This window comes from Cebus imitator, unplaced genomic scaffold, assembly GCF_001604975.1.
Source record: "Cebus imitator isolate Cc_AM_T3 unplaced genomic scaffold, Cebus_imitator-1.0 Scaffold463, whole genome shotgun sequence".
Lineage (NCBI taxonomy): Eukaryota > Metazoa > Chordata > Mammalia > Primates > Cebidae > Cebus > Cebus imitator.
In genome coordinates, this window is record NW_016107778.1 from 704337 (window position 1) to 717268 (window position 12932).

Sequence of the window (12932 nt, forward strand, 5' to 3'; positions counted from 1 at the left end):
TTTTTTTTTTTTTTTTTTTTTTTTTTTTTTTTGATATGATTTTGTCTGGTTTTGGTAGGGTAATACTGACTTCATAGGATGACTGTGGAAGTCTCCCCACTTCCTCTAATTGTTGGAATAGTTTGAGTAGGACTGGTATTCATTCTTTAAAGGTTGGGTAGAATTCATCAGTGAAGCCATCAGTTCTCAGGCTTTTATTTATTGGTAGACTTGTTATTGCAGCTTCAATCTCATTGCTTGTTATTAGTCTGTTCAGGTTTTGGATTCCTTTCTGGTTCAAACTAGATAAGTTGTATGTGTCTAGGAAATCATCGATTTCTCCTAAATTTTCCATTTCATTAACATAGTTGCTCCTCATAGCCACTAATGATCCTTTGAATTTCTGTAGTATCAGTTGTAATGTCTCCTTTTTCACTTCTGATTTTATTGTATCTTCTCTACTTTTTCTTAGTTTGGCTAAACGTTTGTAAATTTTGCTTAACTTTTCAAAAAAGTAAATTTTTGTTTCCTAGATCTTTTGTATTGTTTTCTTCATTTAATTTCATTCATTTCTACTCTGATCTTTATTATCAATTTTATTCTACTAATTTTCATTTTGGTTTGTACTTGCTTTTCTAGTCCTTTAAGATGAATTGCCAGATTATTTATTTCAAAGTTTTCCTCTTTTTGATGTAGACACTTGTAGATACACACTCCCCTCTTAGGACTGCTTTTGCTGTATCACATAAGTTTTGGTATGTTGTGTTTCCATTTATTTGTTTTAACACATTTTTCAATTTCCTTCTTAATTTCTTCATTGACCACTGGTCATTTAGAAGCACATTTTTAAATTTCCATGTACCTATGAAGTTTCCCAAATTCCTCGTTATTAATAACTAGTTTTATTTCATTGTGGTCAGAGAAAATGTTTGATATTATTTCAATTTGTTGAGACTTGGTTTGTGATGTAACTCATGGTCTACCCTTGAGAATATTCCATGTGCTGAGAAAAAGAGTGTGTATTCTGCAGCCACTGGATGATAAGTTCTGTAAATATCTATTAGATCCATTTGGTCTACAGTTTAGATTAAGTCTGATTATGTTTTGTTGACTTTCTGTCTGGAAAAATCTATCCACTGCTGGAATTGGGGTGTTGAAGTCTCTAGCTATTATTGTATTGAGGTCTATCTCTCTCTTTAGCACTAATAATATTTGCTTTATATACCTGGATGCTCCATTGTTGGGTCCATATATGCTTTAAATTGTTACATCATCTTGTTGATTTGACCTCTTTATCATTTTATAGTGATCTGGATTTCTTTTTATAGTTTAATATGGAAATCTATTTTGTCTGATATGATTATAGCTATTCCTGCTTTTTTTTTTGTTTGGTTTCTATTGGCATTGAATATCTTTTGCCATCTCATCATTTTCAGATTGTGTGTCTTTATAAGTAATGTGTGTTTCATGTAGGCAACTGATCAATGGGTCTTCTTTTTTCATCCAATCAGCTACTCTATGTGTTTTGATGGAGGAGTTTATTCCATTTACATTTGATGTTATTATTGATAAACAAGAACTCACTCATGCCAGTTTGCTATTTGTTTTCTGGTTGTCCTGTGATCTTCACTTTCTTCTTTCTTTTCTTGCTATGTTTCTTTACTGAAGGTGACTTTCTCTGGTATTATAACTTATTTATTTATTTTTATTTTTTATGTATCTGTATGTTTTTTGGCTTGAGGTTTACCCAAGTTTTAAAGCTTGCAAAACTATCTTATAAGCCATTATTCTAACCTGATAACTACATATTAGTGTTTGCATTAAAAAAAAAAGCAAAAAGAAAATTAATAGAAAGTCTAAGAACTTTGTCCCCCTGCTTTTTAACTTTTTAGAACTCATATATTTTTTATTATGCTTTAAGTTCTGTGGTATGTGTGCAGAACGTGCAGATTTGTTACATAGGCATACTCGTGTCAGGGTGGTTTGCTGCATCCATCACTCCATCATCTACATTAGGTATTTCCTAATGTACAATGGTATCCTTCCCCTATCCCCCCAGCCCCTGCTATCCCTCCCCTAGCCCTCCATCCCCCAACAGGCCCCAGTGTGTGATGTTCCCCTCCCTGTGTCCATGTGTTCTCATTGTTCAATACCCACTTATGAGTGAGAACATGTGGTGTTTGGTTTTCTATACTTGTGTCAGTTTGCTGAGAATGATGGTTTCCAGCTTTTAACATCTTACTGTTTCTACTAATATCTTATTGTACTATGTCTTAAAAAGTTGTTGCAGTTATTATTTTTTATTGATTCATCATTTAGTCTCTCTACTTAAGATATGAGTAGTTTACATACCACAACATGTTATAATAGTCTCTTTTTCTGTATACTTACTATTACCAGTGAGTTTTGTACCTTCAGGTGATTACTTATTGCTTATTAACATCTTTTTCTTACTAGTTGAAGTACTCCCTTTAGCATTTCTTGTAGGATAGGTCTGTTATTGGTGAGATCCCTTAGCTTTTATTTGTCTGGGAAAGTCTTTATTTCCCCTTCAAGTTTGAAGGATATTTTCACCAGATATACTATTCTAAATAACATTTCCTTTATTCTTAACATCTGAAGCATACTGTTTAGTTACCCTGTTTCCCAAAAGAACACATCCTCTGTGACCAGTTAACTAAGAAATTATTTCCTTGGCAGCAAACCCAGCATTCCATTGCTTACTCTTGTAAATAGCAAGAAAGTAATTTATTAGTAGAGTTTGATAGAAAAATTCTTTAATCAAAACAAGTTTAAATGTCGAAACTTATGGCCTAACTAGAATAAATCTAAGTTAAAACTGTATAAGGACCAAACAAATAATGACTGGTATATATGCAGGTTCTCTCAAAACAGTGATTCCTAGTTCCACTGTAAGACCTCTTAAAAACAAAAGTTCAATTCTGTAGATGAAAACAGTTATCCCAGAGGGTTAAGCATACATATCATAAACAGATGCTGGTCTTAAACCATTTATTCCATCTGCATATAGTTTCAAAACATGAGAAGTAGCCTACTTATTGAAAAATGCCAAATGACCTAATATTCAAAATATTTTCAAAATGCTATCCTTTACTTAACATACTCTTAAATTTTGTTCACCCTGATTTAGTCCATACATGTCAATGTACAGACTATCAAAGTACTATGTTGAAACAACTAATGTTTGTATTATTGGAATCTAGAAATGAAAATAAAACTTCCAATAGAGCCATGCTTTCAAATAGGTAAGTTTCCTTATATAGCATTTATTGTATTTATTATATAAGCATCATGGATTTTTTTCTTCCAATTAAGAACGATTTAGTGACTTCTTAAAGACATTTTTAACAACATAGAAACTTGAGACATTCTCAAAAATAAACTTGTTTAGTTTTCAGTTTTAGTTACTAGTGCCTGCCTGTAAAAGGACCTTAAATGATTTAACCCTAAAGCCAGATTCATTCCTATATATACCCAGTCTGTTATATGCAGAGAAGTCATAAGACTTCACTGAATGCCCAGCCACAAAACAAAATTACCTTCACATATTAACATAAGTTTTATAAGTTGTAGAATTCTCAATCAATTCAATGTCGGTTAACCAGTTGTCATATCAAAGGAAAAAAACAAACAAAAAAAAAACATACAGGCCACACATTGTTCCAAAGCAGCCAGATAATGTAGCACAATGTAGACTGTGAAATTAAATTAACTTTTGATGAAAGGGGAGTACTTTTATAGAAGTAATATTTTATCTACCATAAAAATGCTCAACTTCTACAAAACCCACAAACACTGAAAAGATAGTCTGGTAAATCCAAGGTTTCTAAAAACTATGCAGAAAACCCCATGGTATTTGGGAAAGGGGGAAAGGTTTATACAAGTAGCAGTTTTAAAAATGTAACTTTGTTCTACTAATGATTACACAATAAAATACACACACTAATTGAAAATATGCTACAACCATGTCTGGAAAAGCAGTTTAACATTTTTTAAATGGATTTTACCTCATATTTACTGTATAATGTAGCTGTTAATACTGCACAAGGACACTTAGAGATAATGTTTAATTACTTTAAAACAAAGATAAAGCGATTTTCTCCCTCAAAACAAGTTTTCAACATCAAAATCTGCTTATAAAAATTTAAAACTTCCATCAGTCTATTTTAAATGAAAACTATTACAAACTTCTCAAGTGTTATCTGTATTCCAGATATGTCAACTTAGTTATCTAGTGTAGAATCCTTCAGAGATATTTCAGTCTCTCTCTCTTCACTGGATGGCTTTTTCTTCATGCTGGCTTCATGGTTTTCTTAGCTCTCTTCATTGCTCTCCCCATTATGTTGTGGCTGGTTACCGTCTTGAGCATCAGATTCCCCATTTAGAGTCTTTGACCCTGTTTGTTCCCTTTCTAGCTTTTTGTTTGGCCCTTTCTTCCCTTGATCTTTGGTTTTATTCACTTCCTCATGCTGTTGTTGCTCAGCAAGAGATTTATTCAGCACTCGTGTGATCACAGAATCGCCTTCACCAACCAAAAACATGTTTCTTAAACTTGTTATACAACATTGTAGACTTTTCCATGATAACATAACTTTGAATCGCTGTATTTTTTTCAGTGTAGTAATCATCTCTGTGTGTTTCTGAGCTTGTTGCATTGTGACCTGAGGTGAAGCAAGTTAATTGAAGGTCTCAATGCATCTGTACTCATCAAGATTATCAATTTTGACTGAATTTTTAATCTCAGCATGTACCCTTTGAAGTCAAGAATCCATTGAAGTTTCTCACTTCTTCTCCACTTTCTTAACTTCTGGCTTCTTTCCTTCATCTTTATTCCACTGCTCAGTTTCCATTTGTTCCTCTTGCTTGCATTTTCGATCTGCTGCTTCTGTCTCATGTTGGCCTTTCAGCACATTCCTTCTGTGAATAGTCTGAAAGTTCCTCCCATCTTTTCTCTTCTTTTCACCTTCTAGATCACATCCTTCTTCTTCAGAATCAGAGGTTGATGTAACTCCTGTTTTAGCTAAATTTTTCCTTTTTAATTCAACTTCTTTCTTCCCCTCTTTTTTGTCTGGCTCTTTTCTTGGCTTATCTTCTTCCTTCTGGCCCTCTTCCTCCTTCTTAAGCTGCTTTTTAGGTTGTTTTTCCTCTTGACCCTTTTTCTTTTGTCCTCTTCAATAACGATGTCACTCTCTGAAGGACAGAACTGTTTAACCACTTTGGGTCTGCCTCTTGGTTTTGGAATCTTGACTGCTGTAGCTGCAGGTCGTCCTCTTTTAGGACTCACTTTTAGATTAACAGATGCTGTTGCTGTTGTCACTACTCCTGCCTTCTCAGTTTCTACTTGTTTTTCTGTCTTTCTCTCTCCTTTGGCAGTTTTTGGAGTAGTTATGTCAACTGTTTTAGTCACATCCTCATAGCTGACCTTTACTTCATGGTATCTTCCTTTGAAACACTTGCTTCCTTTTCTTCAACTTCAACATCAGATGATGCATTTGATTGTTTAGTTGCTGCCTGTTGACTTGAAAATTTCACTTTCGGATTGTTATCTATCGCCCATAAATCTTCATTAAAACATTTTATTTTATTTGGTTTGTCATACTTTTCCTTATTTTCGAAGTAAGGAAATATATCCTTTGGTCCTAAAAAAGCAGTCTCATGGGTTCCAAAAAAGAAAATGGGTAGTTTTTGTAGGTAGCTTTATAGCTCCATCATAAACTTCATCTACTCAAGCTGGTCAATGGGAATAACTTTTCATCTTGGCGAAGATAAGGTCTCCAGATTTGAAATCACGAGTCATGTGACGAGCAGCTGGGGGTCCAAAGCCCGGGAGTTGGTGTGGAGATGCGGCGGCATGGGGATGCGGGCGGTGGACTCAAGCTGTGCTCCCGGGCCAATGGGTGGGGGAGGATGCCTTGGGGCTTCTGGACACACCTGCTGGGGCCATGGATTCCAAGGTTGTGGTTACTCACTGGACGCCTATACCCACATCCACGCAAGCCACTTGTGCCATGAGCTGCCACAGAGGCGTCTCAATGGCTCCAAATCGCAACCGCTGCCACCGCTGCCACCACCGTAGTTGCACTGCTCAAAAGTCTTTATTTCTCCTTCACGTTTGAAGGATATTTTCACCAGAGATACTATTATAGAGTGAGAGTTTTATTTTTGTTTTTTTGTTTTTCTTTAGCACTTCTAATATATCATGCCCTCTCTCCTAGCCTGTAAGGTTTCTACTGAAATATCTACTGCCAGATATTTGGACATTCCACTGTATGTTAATTGTTTCTTTTCTCTTGCCGCTTTTAGAATTTTTTCTTTATCCTAGACCTTTGGGAGTTGGATTATTAAATGCCTTGAGGTAGTCTTCTTTCAGTTAAATCTGCTTAGTGATCTATAAACTTCCTGTAATATCTTTTTTCTAGGTTTGGGATTTCTCTCTTATTATCTCTGAATAAACTTTCTACCCCTATCTCTCTTTTTCTCTACTTCTTATTTAAGGTCAATAACTCTTAGATTTGCCCCTTTGAGGATATTTTCTAGATTCTATAAATGTGCTTCATTGATTTTATTCTTTTTTCTTTTGTTTCCTTTAACTGTATTTTCAAAAAGTCTGTCTTCAAGTTCATTACTCTTTTTTCTGTTTGGTAAATTATGCTGTTGAGAGACTCTATGCAGTCTTCAGTATGTCAACTGAATTTTTCAGCTCCAGAATTTCTGCTTAATTTTTTAAAATTATTTTAATCTCTTTGTTAACTATATATGAGAGAAATCTGAATTCCAACTCTGTGTTATCTTGAATTTTTCTATGAGTTTCCTCAACACAGTTATTTTGAATTATCTGTCTGAAAGTTCATATATCTCTTTATTGGGATTAGCCCCTGGTGGCTTAATTAGTTCAACTGGTGAGGTAATGTTTTCCTGAGTAGTGTTGATGCTAGTATATTTTCTTTGGTTTTTGGATATTGAAGAGCTAAGGATTTATTGTAGTCTTCACTGTATAAGCTTGTTTGTACTTTTCCTTCTTGGGAAGGATTTTCAGATATTTGAAAGTATTTACATGTTATGTTCTAATCTGTATCTGCTTTTGTGGGTAACCCCAGCCCAGTAACGCAGTGGTTCTTGCAGACTTATAGAGGTAATGCCTTGATAACCTTGGACAAAATTCAGAAAAATTCTTTGGATTACCAGGCATATGCTTGCACTCTTCCCTTACTTTCTCCGATGCAGAGTCTTTTTCTGCACTCTGAGCAACCTATAGTAGGGGTGGAATAACATAAGCACCCCTGTGGCCACCACCACTATGACTGCTGGGTCAGATCTGAATCCAGTACAGCACTAGGTCTTGCCCAAGGCCTGATGTAACCACTCCTTGGCTACTGCCTATGTTCGCTCCAGGCCTTGGGTCTCCTTAATCAGAAGGTGGCAAAGCAAGCCAGGCCAGGACTGTATTTTTTCCTTCAGGGCAGTGAGGTCCCTCTGGTCCCAGGTGGGTCCAGAGGTGCCATCCCAGTGTTAGAGACTGAAGTTAAAAACCTTACAAGTCTACCTAGTGTTCTCTTGTACTGCCACTCAGTTGGAACTCAAACCACATGACACAATCATTATGTAAAGTGAAATAAGCCAGGTGCAGAAAGAGAAACATCACGTTTTCACTCATTTGTGGAGTCTACAATTGAACTTGTGGAGATAGAGAGAAGAAGGATGGTTACCAGAGACTGAGAAGGGTAGTGGGGGGCTTTGGGGAAAATGGGGATAACTAATGGGTACAAAAATTAGAAAGAAAGAATGAATGAGATCTAATATTTGAAAGCAAAAAAATGGTGGCTATAGCAAATAATAATTTATTAGTACATTTTAAATTAACTTAAAAAGTATAATTGGATTGTTTTAACACAAAGGATAAATGCTTGAGGGTATGGATGATCCATTTTCTACAATGTGATTGCTATGTGTTACATGCCTATATCAAAATGTCTCATGTATCCAATTACTATATACACCTGCCATGTACCCAAAAAATTAAAACAAAAGAAAATTCCTCAAGAGAGCTGTCTGTTCTCCCTGTCTCCATACCATGTATTGTTACTCTCCTGAACACACTTCTATCACTTTGATTTCAAGCCTCCACTGAAATCTCTCTCACTAAGATGACTGATAATCTCCATATTGCCAAAACCTATATTCAATTCTCAAACTACATCTAGCTTGATCTCTCAGCAACATTTGTGACAATTGGTTATTCCCTCATTCTGGAAACATCTACTTCACTCGGATTTCATGACAATAATTTGTTCTTATGTTCCTCCTACCTTACCAGCTACTCATTCTCATCTCTTTCATTAGATTCTTTTACTTCCTGAACTATAAATGTTGGAATGTTCCAGAGCTGGTCCTAGGACTTATTCTCTTCTCTATCTATACTAATTCACTAAGTCATCGTACTGAGTCTCATAACTGTATTTACAATTTATAATCTGATGACTTCCAAAGTTATATCTCCATCCTTGAAATACATATTGGTAAATCCAACTTTGTATTAGACATTATTACTCACATATCTAAAATGTAACAAACTCTTAATTCCCAGCCCTAATCCCACCAAACTTGGTTTTCCTCCATTGTTTCCCTTCTCGGTAGATGGCGCCACCACTAACTTTGTTGCTTAGAATAAAATCCTTGAAACAACCATTGAATCTTTCTCTCACATCCAAATGCAATCCATCACCAAATCTTGTTAGTTTTACCATTAAAATATGTCCAGAATCTCTGGAACAAGATGGTGTGCTTTTCCATGCTGCCATCCTCTAAATTCAACTAAAAACTCTAAAAATTACTGAACAGAAATAATAAAAGGATTCTAAAATATGGTAAGAAAGTGTATGAATTAGCAACCAAAAGATTTGAGGAGTAAGAGTGCTATGAGTTCCCTGAGTTTTCTTTTTACTTCCTAAATATCCCAAAATAGGCATTGGGGAGACCTGCAATACAGAACTGCCAACAGGCATAAACAAGAACGAAAACAACAAAAACAAAAACAAATTTAACCCTGCTTTCTCTGGCCTACGTTCTGGTAAAAAGCCCAACAGGGACCTTAGTGGAGAGCCTCAACTCCTGTTCTACAAACAAAGTTCCTGGAGATAACCCGATTTGCACAGGGAGGCAGCTGCAAAGGTCCTGGAAGATCCAACTTCCACCCAAAACAAGAAAATCAGCATGTGAGCTGATCTGCTCACATAAGTAGCTTCCAAACCCTGATGTGCCATCTTAAGTCCTGATCCACAACTAGAACACTGAAAGCTCACTGATAGTAGCAGAGAAGCTCCAGCAGTTCAACTCAAGCCTGGCTCAACATCTGTGGCACTTGCAGGCTGGTTTACTTGCAGTGGAAGCAGAGAATGGCTGGTCCCACCGAATTTCCATTCCAAACCCAGGAGGACACCACCATTTCCTAGTCCTCTATTGACTGGCACAAGAAGACCCAGTCCCAGTGGCTTCTGCCTCAAACTCTGCAGGATAAGGTGGCTCAATTATACCAGGTGGCCCAGGAGAGTACTCTGTGCCATGGCAGATGACACTAATAGGGAATGAATGGGAGCTGCAGCATCAGAAGGACAAAACACATCATAATGGCATTAAAATGGCTCTGAAAACAAACTTGTCATTAGTTTAAACTCCACGATAGTAGGCCAGAACCTATATTCTAAACCTAAAAAGGATCATTGCTTGCTAAAACAGAAGATTTAAACAGGATCAAGAGATTCCTAAATAGTAACCAAAATATCCATGATGAAATGGAAAATCACTCCTTATGCAAAGAACTAGGAAAACGACAATTTGACAGATAAAATATAATTAACTGACACTAATACCAAGATTACCCTGAGGTTGGAGTCATCTGATAAAGGTGCTAAAACTGCTGTCATAAAAGCTGCTTCAACAAGTAGTTAAAAATATTTTTAAACAAAGGCAAACAAAGATATAGGATATATTTTTTAAAAAAGAATCAAATGTAAATTATAGAATTAAAAAATACAACAGCCAAAATAAAATTAAAAACTCACCAGATGGATTCAATACTAGATTAGAGGTGAGAAACAACAGAATCAGTTAAGTTAAAGATATAACAACAAAACTTACTCAATCCAAACAAAGAGAAAATAGTATTAAAAAAAAAAGAGAGAGAGAGAGAGAGAGAGAGAGCCTCAGGGATCTGTGGAACAATAACAAAAGATAGGACAACTAAATGTTATACAGAATCCCCGTTGGAGATGAGAAAGAATGTGTGGCTGAAATAGTATTTGAATAATAACAAGAAACAGAGGCAAAAATCCAGGCATGGTAGCTCATTCCTGTAATCCCAGTGCTTTGGAAGACTGAGGTGGAAGGATTGTTTGCAGCCAGGAGTTCAAGACCAGCCTGGGTAACATGGTGAGATCTGATCTCTACAACAATAAAACAAAAAGCCAGGTATGGTGGCACATGCCTGTAGTCTTAGCTACAGGGTCACTTGAGCCCAGGAGTTCAGGGCTGCAATGAACTGATTGCACCAGTGAACTCCAGCAGCCTAGGTAATAGAGCAAGACCCTGTCTCCAAAAAAAAATAATAATAAATAAATAAATGAAGGAAGAAGAAAGAGAAGAAACAAAAGAAAACGAATAATAAAATAGACTGGTAATGTCAGCAAGATGGCAGAAAAATAGAAAATCAGAGAACTTCCTTCCCCCAAGGGGCACCAATTCAACAAGCAGAAATACACAGATCAACTCCCTTAAAGAGAAATTCAGAAACTAGTTAAAAGGCTCCTGCATCACAGACAAGCTAAAAACCAGCCACACTGAAGCTGGTAGGAAAATTCATGGTACTCACTTGCCATGGTCTCTCTGCCCAACTCAGCATAGCATGATCAGAAGAAAACTCCCAATTCTTGGCTTCTTCCTAGAGAGGAAAAGAAGAAGGCTGAAACATATGTCCAACGTGAAGATTTTTTGGGAGGAAAGCTGAGGAAATAATTTCTGTCTTTCCTGTATCTGGGAACTCATGAAAAAGTGTGGTAGGTTTAAGGTTACTGAGAACAAGGGTGAAAGTTTAGACAAAAAGCACTCACTCACCATAATCCCTCCTCCCAGCTTGGCATAGAATGAGAGAGTGAAAACTCCTAAGTCTCTGCTTCTCTCTAGGAAGGGAAAAGATTGTGGCCTGTGTCCCACATTCTGTCTTCTTGGGGGAACTGCTCGAGAAATAGGTTTGTGTCTCATCTGTCTCAGAAAGCTGACAGGGCTGTCATACTCTAGATGTCTGAGGAATGCTGAAAACAAAAGAGATGTGTGCGATTTGCTGCTACTCCACAGGACATGCAGTAGAGAAGACGGAGGCAAACATAGTTCAAAGGTTTCTCCATCTGGGAGGGGAGATAGAAGAGTAAAGTGTGTGTTCAATTGTTATAGCTTTTTGGGGTCTGACCAAGAAACTTGTTTTACTTTAAAACAGACTTTAATCTATTTTACTAGATTAAAAACACTGATACAGTTCAGTACACTCTAGAAGCTTCGGGGACACTAAGAACTAAAGGGAGATGTGAACTAGCAAATCTCTTTAATTAAAAATTTGCATACACAAATCCAGAGAAGAAATATACACAGAAAATATCTAAGAGGAACTCAGAATCTCTAATTAGGCTGATTTGTGAATGTCTTTCCTTGTACAAAGCCAATCTATAAAGACTTGGAGAAATGGCCATTTTCTTAAATGCATGGATCCAACACAAAGGTACAAAGCAAACAAAGAAACAAGGAAATGGCACAAAGCCAAAACAACAAAATAAGTTTCCAGGAACTGACCCTGAAGTAAAGGAGGTATATGAATTATCTGACAAATAATTCAAATATCCATCATAAAGATGCTCACCAAGCTCAGAAAAATATAATACATGAATAAAATGAAAACTACAAATCGATTTAAAACATAAAAAGAGGGATGATGGTCCAGAAGATGGACGTTTAGGAACAGCTCAGGATTGCAGCTCCCAGTGAAAGCGCAGAGGGTGAGTGGACGCCGCGTTTTTATTGCCCACAGACTAGGAAATTCCCGGGCGGAGGTGCTCCATGGTCGCAGCGCGGCTGTTTCGGCCAGCGCGGCTGTGCCGGTCAACGCCGCTGCTTTGCCCCGCGCGGCTGCTTTGTCCGCGCCCTGGAGCCGCGGTTCTCCGTACAAAATACACCGGTCCGGGGGCCCTTTAGGCTGGCAATTGGAGCCACGGGAAGTCACCCACACGCTGGTTAAAAAAGGGGACTGAGCAGAGAACCAGGACAGTAGATTCCAGGGCAAAAAAAAAGAAAAAAAAGCGCCACAAACCTCAGTGCCGCTGTTTAAGCCAGCGCAGTGAGTGGCCGCAGGGGAAAACAAACAGACCCCGGCACCTCTTCAACAGGCGACTGGAACACCAACTTAAAAAAGGCTCTGAGGCAGGGAGCCTGGCGATCAGGCTCGGCTGGTCCCACCCCCACAAAAGAACAGGAACCAGAAACTCTGGATTGAGAGTCTCACAGCAAGCGCAGCTGAACCCGGGAGGGTCCAGCTCTGTGGGGGAGGGGCGTCCGACATTACCGAGGCAGCCTGCTGTTGCCAAGGCAACCCGCCATTGCTGAGGCAGCCCGCCGTTGCCAAGGCAACCTGCCACAGCAGAGACTCCACCCCAACAGAGGCGGGCCACCATCGCCAAAGCAGTTCTAACTGCACCCATATAAACAGGACTGCAGGGAAGTTCACTCGGCAGCGGGGCGGAGCCGACAGCAGCTCAGCAAAGCTGCTATAGGCCGACAGTGACTAGGCTGCCTCCTTGCTGGGCTGGGCAGGTCTGAAGGGAAAAAAAAAAAAAAAGAAGGCGGCAGCATAACGGAAACTCATAAATAAAGCCCTAAATCCCTGGGACAGAGCA

At 37.9% G+C, this 12932-nt stretch overlaps 1 protein-coding gene and 1 pseudogene across 4 annotated transcripts in view; both read right to left on the bottom strand.

Annotated features, from left to right (window-relative positions):
- ZC3H12B (zinc finger CCCH-type containing 12B) overlaps positions 1 to 12932 on the bottom strand; it is a 500390-nt gene that overhangs the window by 423431 nt on the left and 64027 nt on the right. For 2 of the 3 annotated variants that reach the window (XM_017512145.2, XM_017512143.2), the window contains exon 2: positions 10865 to 10933. The gene's annotated coding sequence lies outside the window, so the exon portion shown is untranslated. Of the gene's footprint in view, positions 1 to 10864; positions 10934 to 11106; positions 11857 to 12932 lie in introns of those variants that run through there. The other variant, XM_017512144.2, reaches the window with a different exon arrangement.
- On the bottom strand, positions 2740 to 7660 carry LOC108291694 (annotated as a pseudogene). The gene has a single exon (XR_001820018.2). The product of XR_001820018.2 is annotated as a PC4 and SFRS1-interacting protein-like (transcript).